The following is a 20,395-nucleotide window of genomic DNA, read 5'->3' as shown; positions in this document are numbered from 1 at the left end:
AACATATAAACATAAAATAATGTAGCTATCATCATCCAACCTCTTAAAATAAACACAATAATCTGAATGACACCTATTATAGCCATGCTCATGTATAAACCTGTCAAATTTTAGATACCATTGCTGAGGTGCTTGCTTCAAGCCATATAAATTTTTCTTCAATTTGCACACTAAGTTATCCTTACCTTTGACCTCAAATCCCCATGGCTAAGCCATATATATTTCTTCATCCAAATCACCATGAAGAAAGGCTATTTTAAAATCCAACTGCTCTAAATGAAAATCTTTAGTAGCCACAAGACTTAAAATAGTACAGATAGAAGTCATTTTAACAACAGGAGAAAATATCTCATCAAAATCAATTCCCTTTTTTTGTGCAAATCCTTTTACAACTAACCTGGCCTTAAATCTTTTCTTACCTCCTTCCTCTTCTTTCAACCTGTAAACCCACTTATTCTGTAAAGCCTTTTTACCTGCAGGCAACTTGCATAGATCCCATGTCTTATTCTTCAACAAAGAGTCCATTTCATCTTTCATTGTAGACTCCCACTAAATCTTAGTATCCACCTGCACAACTTCATCATAACTTTTAGGTTCACCAGCATCAGTAAGTAAAATAGAATACAAAGAGGGAGAAAATCTTTGTGGAGGTCTAATTTGCCTCGTTGACTGTCTAATATTCATTGGTGTGTGTGGTATTTGTTGTTGCAGTTGTTGCACATCATGAGGAATGGCTGGAACATCAAATTTTGGAGTATCATCCAACACTACATAATCATCTTCTTTCTTCTCATGTTGCTGCAATAGATCTTTGTACAACACTTTCTCATTGAATATGACATCTTGACTTACAATTTTATGATTTCTAAAATCTTAAAGAGTATAACCTAATTGATTAATGCCATATCCAACAAAGACACATTTCTTTGATTTAGCTTCTAGCTTGGTTCTATTTTCAGAGTCTATATGAGCAAAAGCTTCACAACCGAAGGTCTTGAGAAAAGAATAACTCACCTTCTTACTAGTCCATGCCTCCTTTGGAATACCACAGCCCAAAGGAGTAGAGGGACCTCTATTAATCAAATATACTATAGTATTGATAGCCTCCACCCACATGTGTAAGGGCAACCCAACATGCAACCTCATGCTCCTTGCACCCTCCATTATAGTCCTGTTCATGTGTTTAGCCACTCCATTTTCCTATGGAGTCCTTGGAATAGTTTTTTGTCTACGAATACCATTAGTGGAGCAATAATCTTCAAATTCATGACTGCAATACTCACCACCATTATCAGATCTGAGACATTTTAATTTCTTACCAATCTCATTTTCAACCAAGCATTTCCATTTCTTAAAAGTTTGAAATACATCAGATTTCTAAGGAAATAAACCCATACTTTTCTAGTTGCATCATCAATAAAACATAATAATGAGAGCCACCAAGGGAAGATACCTGAGCTAGTCCCCATACATCTATATGCACAAGCTCTAATTTCTCCTTTTTATTTTCCTTCCTAGTCTTTACAAAAGTCACTCTCTTTTGTTTTCCATACACACAACTTTCACAGAAATCCATATTAACACATTTCAGACCTGGTAAAACTTTCTTTGAATGAAGTACTTTCATACCTTTCTCACTCATGTGCCCAAGTTTTTTGTGCCACAGTGCTGTATTAGAATCTACAACAGCTATTTGTTCTCCCTGCTCAATTGCAGCAATTGTTCCTGAACATTCCATTTTCTCTGAAACAATCAAAGTAGAAGGAACAATATGCCATGTTCAAAGATATAAGGTGCCTACTTTCACACCTTTTTCTACTACAAGGGAACCTTTTGAAACCTTCCAATTTTTATCATTAAAAGTAACTACACAACCCTCATCATTGAGTTGCCCTGCTGAAATTAAATTCCTACTCAGCCTTGGAACATGTCATGTAGTAGCTAATGATTCCCATTCTGCAACTTAATCTTAATTTTTCCCTTTCCAACAATTTGACATGGTTCATTATCCCCCAAATAAACAAGCCCTTAATCCCCTTGGACATAATCAATGAAATAACCTCTATGAGGTGTAGCATGAAATGAAGCACCAGAATCTAAAACCCATGAATCATCAACACTTTCTAAAGACAGAAGCAAATCATCCTCTTCAGATTTGTTACTTACCACATTTGCCTCCTTGTCTCCATCTGATTTATCTCCTTCATTTTTCTTTTGATTCCAACAATCTTTCTTTTTGTTCCTTGATTTCCCATAGTACCAGCAATCATTTGGTCCTCTCGATTGAGACCTCTTCCCCTTTGACTTTCCTCTTGATTTCCCATGATTTCTAGAGTTACTTCCTCTCTCAGTCGTTCTGCCCCTGCTTTGTGTATTCAAAGCACTTCTTGATGTAGATCCACCTGAGGATTTCCTACGAGTTTCCTCACTCAAAACAACACTGATCACATTATCATTTTTTATGGTACTAGATCCAGGAACAGAATTACTCACCGCCATTACCAAGCCATTCTAGCTTTCAGGCAAAGAACACAAAATCAAGAGAGCCCTAATTTCTTCATCAAAATTGAAACCCACAGAAGATAACTGACTAGTAATAGTATTAAACTCATTTGAATGATCTACAACAGATCCACCTTCTGCCATTTTCATATTAAATAAACACTTCATGAGAAATACCTTGTTTGAAGCGGAGGGCTTTTCATACAGTGTTGCAAGGGTTTTCATCAAATCTTTTATCTTCTTTGCTTTTGTAATATTAAATGCCATCGATGGTACCAAGCATAACCGAATGCTTTCAAGTTCTTTTCTATCCAAAACATCCCATTCAGCTTCTGACATAGTTCTTTGATTCTTGGCTTTGCCTTCTAACGGCTTCCATAAATCCTTTTGATATAGATAGTCTTCCATTTGCATCTTCCATAATTGGAAGTTCTGCCCATTAAACCTGTCAACCCTCAGCTTACCCTCATCTGCCATCACTCCCACTCAACCATGAGACTCCCACTTAACTGTGAGACTTTCCTGCAGAGAATAACTGAAAGACAACCTCGATTTGATACCACTTGTTAGGATAAACCACGAACAAAAATAAAAACTACATGCAAATATAACCAATAATAGAAAATAATAGATCACACATAAATGAACACAAGGCACCAAGATTTAACGTGGTTCACCTAATCCCTGGGCTATGTCCATCAAATAACAAGTCCAATATTATCACAATCCAATGATTACAACCTAATTACAATCTGTAATCCCTTACAGCTCAATACCTCCACAAGACACAATTTTGCATCACAACATAATGAAAAATACCTAACCCTAAACCCTTTTATACAAGTATTTCATTCGTTTTAGGGTTACAACATGTCAGCCATATGTTAGCCATAATATGTCAGCTACAACATCGACCACAGCCCAAACCCCACTAATTATGAAGTATGTACAGTACTTTTTCTAATCAATCACCATAATCTAACACCAGTTTGGTGTGATCCTATCAGCCTATAATGCTTCATACAATTTTTTATGCCAATTTTGAGCATTGTCACTCACTAAATTCTTCATTATAGTGACCAAATTTTTATTGTTGGATTTTGCCTATCGATTACCTCAAAGAAAGTAATATGAAGAATGAGCTAGATATATACCATGTTCATAGCAAAACATTGAAAATTATTTAGAGGATAAATATGTGGCATTGTCTGCAACTATTTTTTGAGGAATCCCAAATCTGACAAAAATAAAAATCATCAGGAGGTCACACACTACTTGGGAATTTGCTTTCTTTGTAGGAATTGCCTCCACCCATTTAGTAAAGTAATCAGTTGCCATCAAGATATAAGCATGACCAATGCTAGATGGTGGGTTTAATGGCCCTATAAAATCTATGCCCCACTAGCAGAAAGGCTCATCTATCACCACAAGATTTAATGGTAATGCTGCAAGCTATGGATGACCAGTGAAAAGCTTACACTTCTCATAGTTTTTAATGCACAGGTACACATCTTAAAATATGCCTGGCCAATAGAAATAATTCTTGAGGATCTTGAAGATAGTCACTATAGAAGAGAAGTGTCCACCACATACATCAGAATAATATAGTTTCAATAGTTTCTCTTGCTGCTCACTATCCACACACCTTAGTATGGTTCCATCAATACCCCTTTTGTATAATGTATCCTATGAGATCACATAATTGGCTACCTTTAACCTAAGATTTCACTTCTCTTTGTAACTCAAGTCTTTAGGGAATTTTCCATAGGTCAAATAGTATACCACATTTGAGAACCAGGGATTAGTTGAGCTGACTCGTAAGACTGTGGGAACAACGTGTGTATCTTCTTGCACTGGCCTTTACTCTCTACTATTAATCTACATAATCCCTAGCCTCTAACTAAATTAATGAGTTTAATAGTGAGGTCATACTCTTGAATTCTAGCAATACATACTTCTCTTTTATTTACTCGGATTTCTTATTGAGTCAACACACTTTTAACTGCAATCTCTGGTAGACATACAGTTGAATGTGAATGCAAAATGTAATAGATGAATTGCTTTAATGGTTTAACTACACAAAATGCATATTTTTCAACCTGAGAGTAATTTAGCTCATGTTTCTTTAGAGGTCTACTCATGAAAGCAACATGAGCTTCTTCATCTCAATCATTTCTTTGAGTTAGAATGCCAGATAGGGTGTACTCTAAGGCATAACAATATATGATAAAGTCCTTTGTGAAGTTAGGACTGACCAACATTGGATCATGGGAAATGATGGTTTTGATATCTTCAAAAGCCTTCTCCCTTCATCAAGCCATTTGAACAGACATTTTTCACTCATCATACTTAACATGTGTCTTACCTTCTCTGAGAACTCAGGTACAAAGCTTCTCAGGAAATTTATTTGGCCAAAGAAGGATTTCAAATCACTTCTATTCATAGGGAGAGAGATTTTTTGAATTGCTTTGATCCTGTCAGGATCAATCCTTATCCCCTTTCTAGAAACAATGTGTCCCAGGAGTTTACCTTCTTCTACAAAGAAAATTGACTTCTTAGGGTTTAAGGATATGCCATGTTGCCTACACCTATGCAATACTACTTCAAGATCTCTTGAATGATGTTTTCTCCCTTAGAGTAGACAACCAAGTCATCCAGGTAGATCACAATGATTTTATCCCATAAATCTTTGAATGAAGAATGCATCACCCTCTAGAATGTTGCCCCTACATTAATCAGTTTGAAAGACATTCTATTATAAGCATGGATACCCCACTGTGTGATAAAGGCCATTTTATGCTGGTCCTCTTGAGATACACTTATTGAATGACCATTGAGCATTGACATGACTTCAAAACTATAGGACATGCTCCATTGTTGGAAGTGCATAATTGTCTTTAAGGATGGCTTGGTTAAGATTCCTGAAATCCACACAAATTCTAATTTCACCATTCTTCTTCCTTACAGGCACAATATTAGCTATCTAGGTTGAATGGTGAATAGAGTAGATGATTTTGGCCTTAGACATATTATCCACTTCCTTTAATATGGCCTATCATACCTTTGGATTGTAATTCTTGAGTTTTTGATGATAAGGCATTGCTTTAGGCTTTAGAGGTATCTGATGTTTGAACTCCCTATTTTTTGATTTTAAAAAATCTTCATATCCTCAAGCAAAAACATTTATGTATTTCACCAGTAGTCTTTTTAGATTGTCCTTCTCCCTTTTAGAGTAGGCTCTACTGATTGAGATCCATTTGGGATTGCCCTCATTGCCAATGTCAATTTTATCATATTCCTTTAAAACTTCATTATGGGTTGTGTCCTTTTTAATGACACTATCATCTCTCCTTTGAAAAAGGTGTTCAAGAGAAACCAATCCCTTGGGAATTTTATTTCTTTCAATTGAATGACTGCATTAGACTCACTAAGTCCTTCACAAACCTCCTTATCCTCTATTTCCAAACCTTCAAAAAATAAGTCAACAAAGTATTGGATACACCCAATAAAGTTATTCAACTATAAATCATTGTCAAAAACTTTCCAATGATCAAAATTATTTGATACACTCGGTCTATAGATCATCTCTATTCTACAAGCATCAATTTTAAAATTAGGGTGAGGTAGAAATAATGAAGCATAAACTGCTAAGGAGTCAACTCTAGAATTTTGAGAGCGAGGGACAAACTCAATTGAGAAGCATTAAAAGATTCTTGTTCACCCCAAACCAAATTTATATGATGTTTTAACCTATCATTCTTGACAAAAAATTGGTTCCTTACCTTCTTTACTATCAGTTCGAAATCACCTTTCACTATTAACTTCCTTATTCCCTTTGACTTGGCCTCTTGGAGTCCCAACAACAAGGCTTCATATTCCGTTGTGTTATTGGTATTTTTGAAATCCAATTTGAAAGAGAAAGGAATAGGCTCCCTCGAGGAAGGAATCAAAACTACTCCAACACTAGATACTGAGTTGGAACAACTTCCACTAAACTCCATTGTCCACACTTCCTTTGCTTCATCAACATCAATAATTAACTCATTTTGGCTATTGGGAAGGATCACATAATTGTTGGCAATATGACTAATCAGTCAAATAAGATGAGATATGTGGTTGTCATTTATGGAAACATATGTTTTACCATATAGCTATGATTGTTTGTGATAGAAAATTCTCTAAGTATTGGACAATGTTATAACAACATGATGAGATTTATTAATAGTGAAATATTCCTTTTGAATATTCTCTTGCATAGTTGACTATAGATGCATGATATCATCTTGATGATGTATACTAGTGCGCATGTGTATACAATCAACCAAGTTCAAGTTAAGAAGGAAACATCAATGCAAATACTTCACTAAATAGAACAAAGCAAGTCAGCAAATTGAGTTGTGCGAATTGAAGAATTTTTTTAAGTATTATTTCATGACGAGCTGACTCTAAGGATCATATGTGAGTTGACTAAGGAAGGATTTATTCATATGATTGATATAAATAAAGAACTTCATTTGTAAAGTTAGATGTGAAAGATGTGAATGTGAAGTTATGCTATGTGATATGTAATGCAAAGTTATGATGCAAGCTGATATATGCATAGTTACTCCTTATTTATGACATTGAGCAAACATAAGAGAAGATTGTCTATAATCTAGCAAAGGCTTGTATAAAGAACTAACAATCAAAAGAATTGTGAAGTACAACAAGTGATCTAGTATTGTATGTAGATCTATTCTCTTGAAGAACTTAATTGTATAGTTGCATGTTAGGGCATTGGGCTCTTCTTGAACATATTTGTATATGATCCACCAAATCCTAGTAGGTTTGAAGCAACTCCTAATAGGATTGAGGCTTGTAACAAGGCCTAGTCTCCTAATAGGGACTCAAGATGCTATAGATTCTTCATAGACTCCTAACAAGGTCAATATCCTTAACCAGATTCTTTATATAGTGAATCATCTTGTGGGTTTCATCCCCACCAGGGTTTTCCCTTGGCTAGGGTTTTTCTAGTTAACAAAATATGGTGTTATGAGCTCTCTTTATGTATGGTTGTTTATACTATTCAAAATTATTGGTTTACTTTCCTATGCATGTGGAAAAGCAATTAATAATATCTAGTCGTGGGAAAAAATATTGAAAATATTGATTCGCCACCCCCCTCTCATTATTATTTATTTCTAACAATTGGTATTAGAGCTTAGTTATTCAGAAGAGGGTTAACATCTTGAATAAAATCCCTATGGATATGGAACAGTTGAAAAATAACCTTGAAGAAGCTCTTGAGAAAATTGATCTCCTTATTGATGAAAGTGATGGCCTTAAGGATAGATATGAAGATGAAAAAGTTTACATTGGTAAACTAAAGGACAAGATAGATAACCTAAAGAAAAAAGGACCTAGTGAGAAAACTTGTGATGATGATATTGAAGATCTAAAGAAAGAAAATTCTAATCTTGAAACATGAGTTAAAAATAGTAGAACTCAAGCTAAGTCTTAAGAAAAATGGAGGAAAGAATGATTCTGAAATAAAAGGTGAAAATGCAGATCTAATATCCCAGTTAAGAAAAGTAACATTTGAGTTAGAAGCTATCAAGTTGGAACATGCATAATTAGAGAAATACAATACTATTGTGAAAGGTGAATTGGTGCAAACTAAACAACAACTTGAGAAATTATATATCAATAGTGATAAGATTGAAGAACAAATATCTGTACAAAGACCTAGTTATGATAAGACTGGACTTGGATTCTTTCTTGGTCAATTTGCCAAAAAATCTATTGAGAGAAAAGAACATGATACTCTTGAAGTCAAGAAAGATCTAAACATGAGCAAATCTGATGATACATCTAAAGACAAAGAAAATATTACTCACTCTAAGAAATCTAAGGAATCTAATCAAGAAAAGGAAAATAGAAGAAAGGAATCTCATGTCAAATGTGATGAACCTGAAATTACTGGAGATGATTGCAAAGGTAAGTCTTACAAACCTATTTCAAATTTTTATTGTCATAATTGTCATGGATATGGACATTATGCAATAGATTGTAAGAAACCTAAATTTTATAATGATAATACAAATAGTAGAATGTTTAGGAAAACTAACCATGCAAGTAATAAAAGATGTCACAACAATGAAAGTGGAGAAAGAAGACAAATTGTTTGTTATAGATGTAATAATCTTGGACATTGCAAGGAATTGCAGAGCACCTGATAACCAACATAATAAACAAAGAAGGAATGTACCTGTATGTCAGTTATGTAATAACTTTGGACACACAACAAAGTTCTATAAAATAGATAGAAGAAACCTAAATAGGAATCAGAACTACATAAGGAACAACAGAAGAAATGATGACAGTTTGAAGGAAGAAATGAAGGAGCTAATAGAAGAATTCAAGGAAACATTTGTAAAGGAAAAAGAACCTAGAAGTTCTCATATAGTTCTGGAAGATGTACATCCTAATGTACCTAATAAGATAGTAGAGTCACTTATTGTTTGTGACTCATCCTAGCCAAATGAAGCATTCTCAATAAAATAGCACATTAGTTAATGAAAACTAATGTTAGAAGAAATACTAGAAGTTGTGCAGTTAGCAATATACACTAGACATTGAGAGAAGTCTATAAGCGCATTGCTTGATATGATTAGTATAAGGTTATGTAGAAAAAATAATCTCTGTTACATAGAGACAATATTTTGAATTTGTGATAGAAGCACATTTAATGCGAAGTATAGATTGTGAAAGATTTAAAGGATGGAAATTGATTTATGAACATCATTTGCTTGTGTGAAATCTTAAGTGCAATATTGAGGAGTGATATGATAGCTAATTGAAGTGTTGAAGAAATTTGCAAATATGCATGATCCCTGAAAGTCCTAAAACGTGAAATTGAGGTATTTTTTCAAATTTTATGAGTATATTTTTAGTAATGGCATCATAAGAAGTGTTTGATATCAGTAATAGACCTATATATAACTTCAAGAAACACCCATTTGTTTCTCTTCTTGATGACTCCATTGGAGCATTTTCACAAGTACCATAAAATGTTCTTCATGTCGAGGACATAAGAAGTTATATTCATTATAAGATAGAAAGCATAGGAGATACCGAGATCCATAAAGAATTGGAGAAAACATCCAACAATGATTTATCATTGAAACTAGAGTGTGCATACCTAGGACAACTTAACCTAGTTATGTACATGTTCTACACAAACTTTGAAAACCATGAATGGACAAGAATATTTTTGAGAAAAATTCACGATGACCTTCTATGGCTAGGAGATTCACTTATATGCATTGATAATGACCTAATTCACAAGGTCATTAGTTTTAGCAATGAAGGATGCAATCCTATGAACCTAAATAATGTGCGCATAATAGTTGAAATAAATCTCAACACAAGTTTTGATGGCAAAAACATGAAGATTAACACCATTCAGGATGATGGAGTAAAACTCCTAAGTAAAATTTTGGGTTATAAGTTTAACCATGGATCTAGGATAGATTCAGTCCTAGCTAGATTTCTTCACGCAACTTATGTGATGGCAGTAAAGGGTGAAAAGGTTAATGTATATGATATTATCCGAACTCAGCTATTGGATAACATATCAAGGATCAAGAAGTCTAAGAGCACAATCTATAGGTTTGAATCCCTATTAACTCATATGTTATTCTACGCAACAAAGAAGTTTCTTGGTATTTCAAATTGGGATAGAAGCGAGTGCGCAATGCAAACTATCACTCGAGCATATATATCTAAATCAGAAACAGTCATGGACAATGATATTAATAGAATGATAAAATCATTCAAAGCTAAAATGAAGTAGAGGTATAGGATAACACATGCAATAATAGAGAAATATAAGGATGAACTGTGTTTCATGGTAGAAATAGATTTCACATGCATGGAGGTAGTAGTTCCTCAAGTAAAGTTCATTGAACCTATGGGTTATGAAATGAGCACTAAACTAATTGAAGGCTATGCACAGATAATTCTACACTCTAAAGTAGATCCTAAATGCCCTAGATGGGGTACATATACTGAAAAGATGAAAGAGGTCCAAGCAAATCTAATGGACAAGGACATCAAGAAGAAAGTAGACAAAGTAGTTGATTCTATCTTAAAAGATTCAGGGATGATAAGAAAAGAATTTGAGGAGGTGAAAGGGATAGCCTTGGAGATGAAGGATAGTGGTCAAAATAAATTATTAATTCCTACACCTATTGCAAGGGATAGACCTACTATAGAGGTCATAGTTGCACAGACAAGTGCGCAAGCACCTACAGTGCCATATGCAACAGTTGCGCAATAGCAACCCTTGAGGAACCAAAAGAAAATAGAGGAAGTATCAGTGCCAAGAAAGTCTACAAGGTTTGAGGAAAACAAACCTATGCAGATCCCCTCTCCTAGAAAGAGAACTAAGCAAGCAACAATTGGACCAAGCAAGAGGAGAAAAACCCTATAGATTAGTTCCTTAGAATCTAAAGAAGACACTGGTGACAGACCAGTAGAGCTTGCAAATCAGGAAGCAAAGACTTCAACAGGAAGGAAAGCATGGAAGCCAAAGGTAGAAAATCTTAATATGCAAATTATTAATGACAATAATTTTGTGCAATTGAATAAATATTATGAATTGTACAATAATATAGATAGGAGACAACTAGAAAATGTTGTAGTTAGAAACATGATTCTAAAAGATAAAAGGTTTGATAACATAAAAGGTCAAATTCCTAAAGATTTGTATAATAGACTGAGAAATAGAAAGAGTAAAGTAATTGAGGAAAATAAACAAATAAGGATGAATATGGTGAAAAAGCTATGTATAGTAAGTAATGAGGAATAGTTAAAGGAAATACTGAAAGGTGTAGCACTCTTGCTAAGGAATAAGAAGAGATCCATTCTTCTTATGGGAGGAAATTATGAAGAGGTAAATATGGAAACTCAAAAGGAAATAGTCAGATACATGTATACTATGCCTAAGGAGACTGAGAAGAGTGCGCAGTCAGAGGAGAAAAGCCCTATTATGGCAGCAGCCAGTCCACCTCATGGTTTTGAGCAACCAACTGAAGCTTCAATTCCACACATTACCATTGATAGTAAATCCATGCAAGTAGATAACACAAATGTAATAGTGGATAGAACTAAAGATCCATTCAAAGATTTTGGCTCTGTCATTGTTGGCAATACTGTTGACTATAGTAGCTCTTCTAATGAAGAAGAAGAGTAGGAGCAAAAGAAAGAAGATGTATCTTCTGAGAAGAAATTGGAAACTATGTCAACCAACACTGAGGTAGCTACTACAAGTGCACCTATAAAAATAGTAAAACCCTCTATACCACCTACACAAGTGGCAGTGGTCACCACAATAGTATAGTCAAATGATGAGGATGAAGCACACAATCTTATATGTTCTTTGAGTAAGTTCCTTGAAAAGAAGAAATTAGTTAAGTCAACTAAGAAGACTTTAACTTTAGTTTTGGACAGATTAGAAAAGACAATAAGTTCTATTAATATATCTACAAATATTTAGCAGAGACCAACAATTGTGTACAAAACTTTTGAAATGAGTTTACAACGCTTATCGATGTTGCTACAATGTAGGCATAGACTGAGCATGATGGTAATCTTCTTAATCCTATGTGTACAAATATAAGGAATGGTATAGAAACATTAAATATATGCATTAAGGTATGAAGGCAGAGTATGGAGGAAGGGAAGCAAATATATTCTAAATGCAACATGGCATACCTTCACCTTAACAATTTTGATGAACAAATCAAAGGAAAGGTAACTGAGCTTCAGATGCTTACAAACAACTTTCTAAAACAAGATCAGAAGTTAGAAAATTTTGAGCATTCAATGGAAGCAATTCATGATAACATTTAAGATATACAAGTAGAAAAAGAGAAAGCCCTAAAAAGATTTAATCTTTTGAGAGACCATTTATCCCCATAGATTACATTGTTATAGAATCAATTGGAGGAATGCTTGGCAGCTAAAAATTCATATGACAAGTTTGTGGTTACAGAATTGAATGTAGTAGAGTTAGCCATATATGCCCAATGTGCGCTAATAAATGTGTCAAATACACTGAAAGATAGTTGGAAGAAACACCTTGTGCAATTGAAAATTGACTTCAGTGATTGTTTCTCCAGATTTTGATGCAACTTTCAGATTTTGACAAGATTTTCTTTTTGTTGACACCTTTGTCATTGATGTCAAAGGGGGAAAAATAAGGAAAAGGTAATTGTAAGTTATATAGTTGCATTTTGAAGTATAGCAGCAAGCTTTGCTTCAAGAAATTTTTGTAATCAAATTTATAAGGGATGTAATATTTATCTCAAAACATGAATATAATGTTTTCACTATGTCATGAATGTTTATTTACTTTGATTGGTATGATAGCATTTTTTGGGACTTAGCCAATTTTCCCAAAATGTTACCACCAATGCCAAAGGGGGAGATTGTTGGCAATATGACCAATAAGTCAAATAAGATGAGATATGTGGTTGGCATTTATGGCAACATATGTTTTACAATATAGCTATGATTGTTTGTGATGGAAAATTGTCTAAGTAATGGACAATGTTATAGTAGCATGATGAGATTTATTGATAATGGAATATTCCTTTTAAATATTCTCTTGCATAGTTGACTATAGATGCATGATCTCATATTGATGATGTATACTAGTGTGCATGTCTATACAGTCAACCAAGTTCAAGTTATGAAGGAAACATCGATGCAAATACTTCACTAAACAAAACAGAGCAAGTCAACAAATTGAGTTGTATGACTTGAAGAATTATTTTGATGAGCCAACTCTAAGGATGATATGTGAGCCGACAAAGGAAGGATTTATTAATATGATTGATATAACTAAAGAACTTCATTTGTGAAGTTAGATGTGAGAGATGTGAATGTGAAGCTATGCTATGTGATATGTAATGCGCAGTTATGATGCAAGTTGATATATGCATAGTTAATCCTTGTTTATAAAATTGAACAAACAAAAGAGAAGATTGTCTATAGTCTAGCAAAGACTTGTATGAAGAAAAGACAATCAGAAGAATTGTGAAGTATAACAAGTGATCCAGTATTGTATGTATATCTATTCTCTTGAAGAACTTAATTTTGTAGTTGCATGTTAGGGCAATGGGCTCTTCTTGCACACATTTGTATATGATCCACCAACTCCTAATAGGGTTGAAGCAACTCCTAATAGGGTTGAGGCTTCTAACAAGGCCTAGTCTCCTAATAGGGACTTGAGACACTATACATTCTTCATAGATTCCTAACAAGGTCAATATCCTTAACCAAATTCTTTATATAGTGAATCATCTTGTGGGTTTCATCCTACTGGGGTTTTCCCTTGGCCAAGGTTTGCCTAGTTAACAAAATATGGTGTTATGAGCTATCTTTATGTATGGGGTTTTATATTTTTAGCATTATTGGTTTACTTTCTTATGCATGTGGAAAAGTAATTAATAATATCTAGTTGTGGGCAAAAATATTGAAAATACCATTCACCCCCCCTCTCAGTATTATCTATTTCTAATAGTAATTCCCAAATTGACATTACTCATACAATATTTGAGCTTTGGAATTATTTTTAGGTACCACAGTATATATATATTTTGGTTTCAACTCTAATTTTATCTTCTTTTTACCTATTGGGATCAATGCTTTAGATCAATCCATTTTAATCTCTCCTCCCATATCTTTGTAAAAGGTTTTTCCTAGCAACATTCTATAGCTTGCAAGGATATTAGCCTCTAGTATTTTCAATTTTAATCTCTTGTTTGGACATGTAGTGAGGACTTCTTACACATCTTTAAATTTTCCCATGAGCGACACTTACTTTCCATCCATAGAGTAACATTGCCCAAAGGTTTTTGTAAGGGGGAGGCCAAGAGCTTTAGCAACAAGAGAAGGCATAATATTATCAAAGAATTCTAAATCAATGATACAATTACTAAGATTCTGCCCATTTAGTAGCAAGTAGTTGTAAAAAGGATTAGGCTTCTTTTCTTCTATTTCGCTTTCCACAACATGGGCACAAGGTCTAACATTAGGTTCTTGTGGTGTGCCTTCTGATACAAAAGTAGGCTTCTTAGGGGCTATTGAAATTTTAGCTACATTTGATTCAATGAATTATACATTTGAGAGGGGTTCCCTTTTTATATACTATACCAATTTGTCTAATTCTTTTGGATTCAACCTTAAGTATTCAACTAGGGAAATAGAAATGGTGGAGGATTTATAGAATTCCACATATCAAAGATAGAAGAATTGGTAGCTAATTTGGTTCTAGATAGAATTATGAAGTTTGAGCTTTTAGTGTTTGGGGGGGATCATTATGCATTTGATCCTTCCCTTTAGAACTCATACCAGTACTATTAGCACATGTGTTAAACTTCTAATTTCTTTAATTTTGAGTGAGAATAGTACACGCAGGGTCTTGCAGTATCACTAAAATATATCCTCCTCTCTTTGTATTAGATTCATACTCCAAAAATTAAGAACTAAAACTTTTTGTTTTAGCTCTTTCGCTCTCCACTTGTTATTCTCCTATAAAATGACATCCCTTTTTGTGTTATTTTGAACACATCACAACCAATCAAGACATGTCCAACCATTGTAGTCCATGGTTAAGTAAAAGGAACACATTGTTTCTTTAGGCACTTCTTCACTTTGTAGTCTTTGTTGAGGTGTGGTCAAAAAATGAGTCAAATGGTGTTGTCTTTGATTAATGTCTTGGTATGGTGTACTAGCTTTATTTTGTTGCCTTTTAATCATGGCCATATCATTCTTCAACCTTTGCATGCAAGGATCAATAGGAGCTGATGTAGAAATAGACCCGGATGATTGTACTTCTCTCTTTGACTTACCTATTATAATTAGCATATCTTCTAATTGAATGGCCTATCTCTAAGTAGTGGCTAGATTGACTATGTTGGCGCTCAAAATTGTAGCTTGAATTTTGAGCAATTTTGAGAATTTGAGCCCTATAAATGCTTTTAAATGCCTATGTACCCGGCTATGCCTTTGAGGCCTAAGATTTGTTCAATACTTCTAGCACCTTGCATTCAACCTATCTACTTGTTTCATGAAGCTAAATTGACATTTCAAGCCATTTTGTGAAGTCCTATTTTGAGCTGGTGTCATTTTTGCATTTTCACCTAAGTGTCAAAAAGTGATAGGAGGCTGTGTTTGCCATTGAATATCTTGCACCAAAAAATGTCTCATGACTCACTGCTTTGGGAATGTCTAGTGTCCATACCTGAGAGCCTATGTTTCAGATTTTGAGTCATTTCGAGTTCGTTTGACTAGGTTTTGAAACCCTCAAAGTTGGTCAGTTACTGTTTTCATGCTTGAAGCCTTGTTTGACGTGCTATAACTTTTGACCAGTTGACCGAAATGCTAAATTTACTTTTGCATTGTGTTGTAGATGTTAGATACTTGTTATGTTTCAAGTTTCAGCTTATGATGAATCTATTTGATCAGTTTTCAAACGCGATTCCAAACGCAATTTCTAAAGTTATATTGGTGTCAACATTTGCAGATTGTTTGGTACCCCTGTTCGAAACATCATAACTTGAGATCTGTGATTACCTAGATCAAATGGATTATAAAACTATGTTGTCCTCTAAAAATACTACAAGTTTACTATTTTTCAAATCTTGATGAATCCGTTTGCACACTTTTCTAGGGTCATTCCATTTGTAAAAATTGTTATCTTGTCATTGTTTCCTGTCCTGCGAATCCAGATAGCAAACTTCAGATGTTTTCCAAATTCGACCTGTGATTCATCATGAGCCAAAACTATAGGATCATTAATTTTCTCATGGAAAAGTACTAGTATCCTAGTTTTCAAAACCTCAAGTACCTATTTGCCCAATTTTTTGAGCCAATTTTGAACCCAGTTTATTACTGTCTGACATGTTTTCTTGCAAGTAATTTTGAGAGTGCAACTTTGATAGCGCATATCTTTTGACCCCGAATTCTTCATGAGACAAGATCTATCAAGGTACAAGAATGCAAAGCAAAGATTCAGTGTGTTTAATTTTAAAGCTTGATCAGGTGATTTGGTCAGTTTTTAAGGCTAGTCAACGAACCTCCTGATGCAAAATTAACAGTTTGCAAGAAAGTGATAAAATGAGTTTTAATTGATGGTTCAGTGATCGAACTTGGTTTAAATAAATATTAGGTGATGAATGGATCAATTTTCCACTTTAGTCATTCGAGAACAAATTTTTTTTTTTAAGGGCCGAACCCACTTTGGAGCCTGGCTAAATTCATCAAAGGCAAGATATCATCTAAATGTTGATTAAGACGAGTCCGGTGTTCAAGCCTTCCACAGACTCCAGACCTCTCAAGCTTTATAAAATTGTACCTCCATTTCAATAACATATGGACTTCTCGAGCTTATCAAAGTATTGTTAAATGCTAATAATTTTATGGAAATTTGGTATCAAGAGTTGTGAGTCTTCTGTTTTCAATAGAGAAATGCAATGGTGCATTGAGAACTTTTCATTCAATATTAAAAGGCTATTTTTTCTCAATAACAAGGGCAATTGAAGGTGTGAATGCAATATCTACGAGGAAGTTTGTAAGCTTTTCTGAGCAAGCATTGGTGGATTGTGATTCAACCAACTATGGATATGAAGGAGGCTCTATGGATTATGCATTCGAGTAGATCATTAAAATCAAGGCAATTGAGTGGTTGGAAATAGTTAATGCAGGTGTCATTTCTTATTAAGCTTTATAAAAAAAGACACTTGAAGACAACCATGTGGTAGGGAGAGAGAGAAAATAAGCTCCATAACAGAGATGCCTCCCCAATCTAGAGAACCCGTAAACAGGAGGTAATCCATAGGGTAGACCTGTGAGGTCAAAAAGAGGATTCAACATTTAGAAGCTCACACATTGAGTAAATAAGCATACTAGTTAAAATATGAGGTACACATGCATCATAGGCAGACATGTTGAGATTTCAAAGCTGTCCCTTGGAAAGAAGCTGATTCAAAAGAGATCCAAGCAGCATGCATATAAAAAAATGATAGAAGACTCATGTTTCAAAGACCACGCATGGGAGTTGTAACAGGTCATGCATAATGAAAGAAAGGAAGTCGCCTACAATAAAAAGCCGTAGTCAAAGATGTTAAAAGGAGTTTCCAGTGAGTTTGAAGCCCCCAAACACTAGATAAAGGAAGATGCAGTGGCTTAAAGCTCAACACAACGAAGCTCTAGTCAAGTTTAAATGCAGAGGAGCTCACACTGTTTTAAAAGGAAAGCAACATATACAAAGATCTCCACACACTGCATAACAGGTAAATGGGTAGTGAAAAGCATCACCAAAAGCCAAGACAAGCCGTGGCAAATACAAAAATGCAATCAACACCAGAAAACACGTTTTCATTTAAAATTTTATATTTGTTTGATAACTGTCCATGCAAAGGCAACAACAATCCATGACTCATAAGGCCCAGCAAACATTAGAAAATGGAACTCACGTTAAAAAAAAAAACACGCCTAAAACATGCAGAATCTGTAGGAGAGTTAAAAGGCTCGAATAATGAACAAAGGAAGAACACGCCCAAAAAGACCCACGATTTAGCATAGCAAAGCCCACGCAATGTGAAATTAACATAAAGAAGCGTTAAAGAAAGAGAAAGGATAAATGCCAAAAAGAACGTAAGAGCAGCGACAGATAAAAAAGGCCTCCATGCCTTTGAAGGGAGTAGGCAGAAAATTGGAGGAGGAAGCTACTTCAAAAGGAGAAATGTATGGGGAAGGCATGGCATTCTGTAGAGGGGCCAAATGAGGAATCAATGCCATGAGAGCCATTTCAAACAAGTAGAATCCACGCAAATCAAAAACTCAGAGACTCACGCATTAGAAGGGGGCAGAAGTTGTATCACACAGGGAAAGACTAAAAGCATTATCCCACATCGGTTGTGATGGGGAATTTTAGTAGTTTAAATTCTAAAGCGATCACTTTGTATGATGTCTAAAGGTTTGGGATTTTGTAAACCGTGCGCTCATGCATGAGGGCCCCACCTTGCGTGCTGGACAAGGAAGATAGCTGGCATGAGAAAACACCAAATTTTAACCAACATTATAGAGACACCGATGTGGCCAGATTCATCGAGATGATGTCACATGGTGAGATGGGCGGTGGGTGCACGCCTGCAAAATCAAGTTGATCATACGTTAAGGAATGCGAAAACGTAGATTTTTGCCACATGGTAGCAAGTCCTAGCCGGTTGTGAGGTGGCATCAAAGGAATAGTTTAGAATGGATTCACCAGATGCTGCCATGTGTCCAAATCTGACGAATGACACATTTTTGCAAAACGAAGATGCGCACTGGTTAAATAATGCGAGATTGTGAAATAGCGACACGTGGCATAGGGCCCAGTTGGAGATGACGTGGTGACTCCATTAGTATGATGAGGTGGGTAGTGACTGGGCAGTGATGAAGCAGCCAGATGACTAATCAGGGGCTGCCACGTGGCAGCCCGGGTGGCGCCCAGTGGGCCCAGAGAAGCATAGAGGGAAAATTTTAAAATGTAAAAATAATAATTTTAAATTATTATTTCAAAAAATGATTTGCATGTCAATGAAATTCAAAAAGGAATTTCTTCTAAAATTCCAACTTTAGATTTTTTCAAAATTTTCAAAAAATTTAAAAAATCAAATGTGCAAACATGATTTTTTATACCAAAGGGGGGCATTTTTCAAATTAAGATTTTGGGGGTTTTCGCTAGGAAAAATATATGCTCCAATATACCATCGGAACCGGAACGAGCCAAACTTTTTGATTCTGCAGTCAGATTTTGCACAAGAAGCAGCTAGTTCATGCTACATGGGGTTTTCTATTAGAGGTTGGTTGGCGTGTTTTATCAGGTGTTTCAAGTTGCCAGTCAAAGAATTCAGTGAAAAGACACCTAAAATACATTTAGTAACCTTTGTATCTAATTATTTTGTGTCTTTATGGTGTTTTGGCTAAAATTTGATTAATTAGCATGTATTCAGATTTAGTTATCAGATGCTTATCTTTTGCTGAGATATTTTGCATTTGGAGAGGCAAAACAGAAAAGATATGATTGGCAATTTAGGAGAGAAGGTAGAAAGAAGTTTTGCAACTGTTAGAGATGAAATTCCAAGTGGACACTTGTCATTCTAAAATCAGATCCGAGAATTCATCTAGTCTATATTATTCTTTGTTTCTTCCATTATAGGGGTTCCAATTTTTTGTTACTGTGAAACCATTGTTGGTAGGAAATTTGTAGTCATTCTGTGAGACCACTTCTTTGGATCCAGAACTATGATTCCACCTCCATTCTTCAGCAAATTCTTCTTGAATGAAAAAAAATAGGAAAGATAAATACAGATAGTCCAGATCTATTAGGTTCTTTATGAGTTAATTTCATGCATTTGGTTGTATAGTTTCAAGCAAGCTAATACAAAGAGCATATGATTGAGTTTTAGTTGAATCTTGTCTCCATTCTCAGTGAGTTGTAATGTTTTATGACCTTTGAACAAAGAGCCTAGGTCATAGTTGTAGTTCCTTAAGGCTGTATGTTGTTTCATTGTTGCTGATGATTCAAGGAATTGTGTAAATGCTTCATAGAAATCAACAGGGTTATAGATTTATTGAGGAGGATATTAGGTAAGAATGAGATTTAAACTAAACATAGATGTCTATTTACAAGTTGAATAGATAGATTGTATATTTGAATATATGTATAAGTATCAGATATCCATATGTATGCATTTGGTTCATGGATTTTCCCAATGGTTAAGGCACAGATAAGCTACAGGATCACTAAGTCTTATTGCTGCATATCTGGGGGTTTTGTTGAAATCAACATGATTAA

This window comes from Cupressus sempervirens, chromosome 9 (genome assembly GCF_028749045.1).
Source record: "Cupressus sempervirens isolate cs-2001-9-10 chromosome 9, ASM2874904v1, whole genome shotgun sequence".
Lineage (NCBI taxonomy): Eukaryota > Viridiplantae > Streptophyta > Pinopsida > Cupressales > Cupressaceae > Cupressus > Cupressus sempervirens.
This window is presented reverse-complemented; position numbering follows the sequence as displayed.